Source organism: Elephantulus edwardii, unplaced genomic scaffold (genome assembly GCF_000299155.1).
Source record: "Elephantulus edwardii isolate Elephantulus edwardi_28Jun2011 unplaced genomic scaffold, EleEdw1.0 scaffold00043, whole genome shotgun sequence".
NCBI lineage: Eukaryota > Metazoa > Chordata > Mammalia > Macroscelidea > Macroscelididae > Elephantulus > Elephantulus edwardii.
The window spans coordinates 7,206,322-7,212,240 of NW_006399793.1; positions in this window are offsets into that span (position 1 = coordinate 7,206,322).

Here is a 5,919-nt window from a genome sequence, read left to right on the forward strand (position 1 = left end):
AATTAAAGTATATTAAATTTAAGAGCTTGGTATTTGATATTACATTTTCCTCTTTTATATTTCCAGTAAACTTCATTCACTGTCCTTCAGTTACAGCTATATAAAATAGAGACTAGTTATAATCATTAAAACTATACATCGATAATCTTATATACAAGCAGAAGTACATTTAGGGGTATCCAGTTCAGCACTAAAATTAGGTCAGTACACCTACACAGTAATTACTCTCTTATAACTCTCCAAGCCTACTACTATTTGTTCTCTTTTATCCCCAGATTGCCTCTCTTGAGTAGTATTTTTTCTGCTTCTTTACTATTTTATTTATTCCTTTAGTAGTTATCACATAAAAGCTAAACTAAGAACCAAAGAGATACTGTAAAATAATCAAGATATTTAATAACTAGTGGCAGCCTGGTGGGCAGGGATTTGTACTGTCAACTTAAAGGTGAGCAGTTCAAATCCACCAGTTGCTCCAAGGTAGAAAAATGGGAAATCTCTACTCATGTCATTTACAGCCTTTGAAAATCTACTAGAGATTAGCTATGAGTGGAGTCCAATCCTATGGTAAAGAATGTATTTTTTTTCCACTGTAAAAAAAAAAACAATAACCTTAACTTTATTGACTTAACATAAGTTTATTTCTTGCTTATGTGAAATTCCAGAGACCTCTTCACCAAGCAGTGGCTCAAGAATTCCAGTTCCTTTCACCTTGTGGTGGCACTGTCTTTTGTTATTCTCAAGTGCCATGGAGTCAACTATGATTCATAGCAGCCCAGTGAACAGATGAAAGCTGTGCCCTATCCTCACAATCAAGGCCATTGTTGCTGTCACTGTGTCCATTCCTCTCACTGAGGGTCTTCTGTCTAGGCCCCTAGAATTCTACACTTCTGGAAAGTATGGATTGTGGATAAGCCAACAAACGAAAGACTTCATGGGCTGTTATGAACTTTTTCCTGGGACTAAAGCACACTGCCCCACTTAAAGAAAAGGTGGATTGGAAAATGAGTTGATCTGTGATCCAAAAAGCAGATCTAGATGAGCACCAACAGTCTTGACCACACAGAAGAACTATCCCGATTCTTTCAAAACTGTGTATCCTCAAGTAAAGCCCCCTTACATAGAAAATATTTATGTACCTGCACTCCCCTAACAGTCCCAGACACTGCTATCCTTTCCACATTACCTCTCTTGTCGTTGTTGTTTTAACCAACCCACAGCTATTGTTCCTCATAATTTCAATAAAGTACTTACTCTCTGACAGTCCTTACCATTTTACCACAAATTCCCTATTTTTGCCTTTTGTCGTTGTTAGGTGCTGTCAAGTCAGATACAACCAATAATGACTTTATAGACAAGAGATTTGAACTCTGTGCCATCCTCACTCTTTCTAATATATTAGAGGCCATTGAGGCAGTCATTGTATTCATCCACCTGATTGAGGGTCTTCCTCCCCTTTGCTGACCCTCTACCTTTCCAAGCATCATGTCCTTCTCCAAAGAATAGCCCCTCCTAGCAACATGCCTGAAGTATGTGAGGCAAAACCTCATCATCTTTGCCTCCAAAGAGCACTTTGTCTGCATCATCTTTAAGACATATCTGTTTGTTCTTTTGGCAGTCAGTGGAATCTTTAACACCCTTCTCCAATGCCACAGCTCAAAGACATCAATTCTTCTGTCATCTATTGCCCAGCTCTCACATACATAGCCAGTGATTGGAAAGACTATGGCCTGAATGAAATGTACATTAGTCTTCCAACTAACATTATCATTCTTCAATAATTTAGAGTGGTCTCTAATTGGAGACTTTCCCAGTTGAACGCATCTCCTGGTTTTCTGACTGCTGGTATAAAGGGTGTTAATTGTGAATCCAAGTGAAATGAAGTTATTGATAGTTCCAATCTCTTCTCCAATACCATAATGTTGCCTATCAGTTCAGTAGTAAGAATCTTTCTTTTCTTGACATTAAAATTCAACCTATTTTGAAGGCTGCATTCTATAATCTTTTGCTACAAGTGCATCAAGTTCTCCTCAACTTTCAGCAAGCATAGTTGTGTCATCTGCACAAGTTATTAATGAGTCTCTCTCAGATTCTGATGTCACATTCCTCTTCATAGAGTTCCGATTCTCACATAATTTACTCAGCAGACAGATTGAATAGGTATGGAAAGATAATACAACCCTGATACACTTCCTTCTTAATTTTAAATTATGTAATGTTCCCTTGCTCTGTTCACATAACAGCCTCCTTTCTAGGTATAGGTTTTGCATGAGTACAATTAAGTGTTCTTGGATTCTTATTTTTTTAATATTAGCCATAACAACTTTTTATGATTCATACAGTCAAATGCTTTGTATAATAAATAAAGCATAAATAGACATTCTTCTAGTACTCCTTACTTTCAGCCAGGATCAATTTACATCAGCAATGATATTCCTGGTGTCAAAGCCTTTTCTAAATCCTACTTGAATTTCTGGAAATTCCCTATTTATGTACTGTTCCACCCATTTTTTAATGATCTAGTGTGTTGAGAAGCCAAAACAAAGGGAAAATGCGCTGAAGTAAAAGAACTAAATATTTCAAAGGACAGCTCCAAAAGACAAATCAGTATTACAATGGAATGTGTAGAGAGGAGAATAAAAAGGGAAGAACTCACTCTGCAGTTCTCAAGCTGAGAGAACTGAAAAACAAATTTAAGCCTTGAATTGAAGTATTGAAAGGTGCTATGGCCGAAAGCAGAGAGTACCAGAGGACTGTCTACATGTGTTTCATTTGCTATTTAAAGGCATTTGACTGTGTGGATCACAGCAAAATGTGGCTAACTTTGAGAAAAATGAGAATTCTAGAAGACCCGATTGTGCTCATTTGAAACCCATACTTGGACCAGGAATGAGTCCTCCGAACAGAGCAAGGAAACACCGCATGGTTCAAAATCAGAAAATAATTTTTTCAAGGATGTTCCTGTCTCTACAACTTTTCAATCTATATGCAGAACGGATCATTCGAGAGGCTGGGCATTATGAGGAGGAATGTGGCATTAAGATTGGAGGAAAACTCATCTATAAACTGCGTTAAGCTGATGACGATCTTATTTACTAAAACTGAGGAGGGTCTGAAGCATCTGCTGCAGAGGAACAAGGATTATAGTTTGCAATATGAATTGAAACTCAACTTTAAGAAAACAGAGATTCTTATCCTTGGGGCAATTGGCAGCACCATGATAAATGAAAAAGAGATTGGGGTTGTTAACAATTTCAGCTTGCTCAGCTCCACAATCAATAAACATACTTTACACTAGCAGTCAATAAATCAGGAAATGAATTGCATTAGGAAAACTTGCTGTCAGTGTCCTCTTCAGAGTCTTGAAGAGCAAGTCTAGAGACTAAGGTGTGCTTGATCTGGGCCATGGTCTTTGGAATTAACTTGCTACGTATCATTAATGACCAAGGATGACAGAAGAATTGATGCTTTTGAATAGAGGTGCTGGAGAAGAGTTTTGACCATACTAAGGACTACCAACAGAACTAACAGATTCTAGAGACAGTGAAAAGAAGCTATTCCTGGAGGTAAGGATTTTGAGACTCTGTCTCAGATATTTTGGGCATTTAACCAGGATGGACCAGTCTTTGGAGAAGAATGTCATACTTGGAAGGGCCCAGTGACAGCACAGGAGAGGATAACATAGGATGAGATGGATTGATAAAATAACTGGGGTAATGAGGATAGGTGTGTCAGAGATAGTGAGATTGGCTCAGGATAGAGAAGGGTTAAGAGCTGTTATGCATAGAATCAATATGAGTTGTAGTCAACTCAATGACACATAGCAACAACAACATGGACAATATATTTAATGACAGAGAAAGTATCAAAAGAAGATGGAAGAAATATGCAGATTCACTCTACAAAAAAAGAAAAAACAAACAAACAAACAAACAAACCTGACACTGAAAAAATTCAGGAAGTACCATATGGACAGGAGCCAAGGGTAATAAAGGAAAAGTCAAAGCTGCATTGAAGGCATTAGCAAAAAAATAAAGCCCCAGGAATCGATGGGATACCAATTTACATGTTTCAAGTAACAGACGCAGCCCTGGACACACTCACCAATCTATACTAGGAAATTTGGAGGACAGCTGTCTCGCTAATGGGTTTGAAGAGGTCCATATTTGTTCCCATTCCCAAGAAAGGTGATCCAATAGAATGTGAAAACTATTAAACAATAATATCTATTAAACAATAACATTAATATCGCATGCAAGCAAAATACTGCTGATGATCCTTGGCTAGGACTATGTTAAATACTTCAGGCTTTGAAAGAAATGAAAATTGAGTCAGAAATAAGCTAATAGAACCGTCGCCAACTATTTAATAAACCATTAAAGCCAGATGTAAGAAACACAGTAAAAATCACTATAGGAAAAACTTAGAAGAGCTAGGATCTGAAATAAGAAGGAACATTTTTCTAAACTTGCATTAATATTAATTTTAAAAAGAGTTAAAGAGAAAAAGAAGTCACATTTTTCACAAAAAAATGGACACCAACAATCATTTCTGAAAAGTTAATATTTTAGATACTTGGTAAGTGTTTAAAATCCTCCAAAATTCCTTGAGTTAAAAAGCTAAATCCTCTGCGTCAGAATAGATAGCTCGGGGGTAGACACTATGGTTATGAAAGAGGATTGCTGCAGAGGAAATATCTTGCCATTTTCAGACTGAAGGTCAATGACCTAAAATGAGTTAAAATATTCTGGAAAACAACTTTCCACGTCATTAAACCAGATAATGTTCCATAATGAAAAGATCACAGTTGTTCTAGACGGAACCGTGGTGGCATATCGTGTAAAGTGTTCAACTGCTGACTACAAACTTACCAGTTCAAATTTACTGGCTGCTCTGCTTTTGTACAGGTTTCTAGTCTTGGAAACACTATGGAGCCATTCTACCCTGTACTACTTATTGTAATCATTAACAATAAAATGAAAATGTTTTCATTGTAACAAAAAGGAAAACAATAAATTGTGTTTATAAGACATCTTATGGTTTCTGAAACTTTTTTTAGTCCTGTTATGAATGTCTTTATTTATATCTCTTTGATGACTAATGGAAGTATAAAACACTTAAAAAATTGCCTAACCATTGGTGTTGAAACTTTCTGTTAAATAAAGATCATTTTAAAACTTTGCTTTAGGTTATATTTCTGTGCCTAAATGGGGCAATAGTAGGTGCAGTAATAAAATATGAAGAAACGACTTAGATTAGAATCAAAAGTTTTTCTTGGCTCTGTTACTTACAGGAAATCATAGATTACTCCTTTCCTAAGAGTAAAAACAAAAACAAAAGAGATATTGTGTGAGTAATAGGACAAGTTTCAAATAAATAACTAATAAAAGGAGCTAGACAGATGTTGTTTCTAACATTTTTTACTTTTCTCTGTACAAATTTTAAATCATTTTTAGTGTTCATAATCTAAACTGTAAAATCATAAATGATGAGAAAGTTGTGTTCTATAGATTGCACAAAACTATGTTTGCTTCACATATAAGGGACAATTGGTTGTTTATTATAAAACTACAGAAATACATCATAAAGCTATATTTTCTCTCTCTCTCAACTGTCTCTCTTCCCTTTTCCAGAAGAAAAAAATGGCTGCCAACATAACCCCACTTAAGGGAGTATTCTAACTAAGTCTACTTTTAAGTTTCTAATAATGGATTTCAGATTTTTCCAGCTTGAATAAGGTTTTCAACACCATAGCCAATCAATTATAAGAAGGGCTGTATCATTGCATACCATTAATAGTTAGAAGTCACTCATGGTACACAGTTCAAAGAAACATAATCTTTGTAGCTATGTTTGTTGTTGTTATGTGCCGTCGAGTCCTTTGCGACTCATAGTGACCCTATGCAAAACAGCCCTAAACCC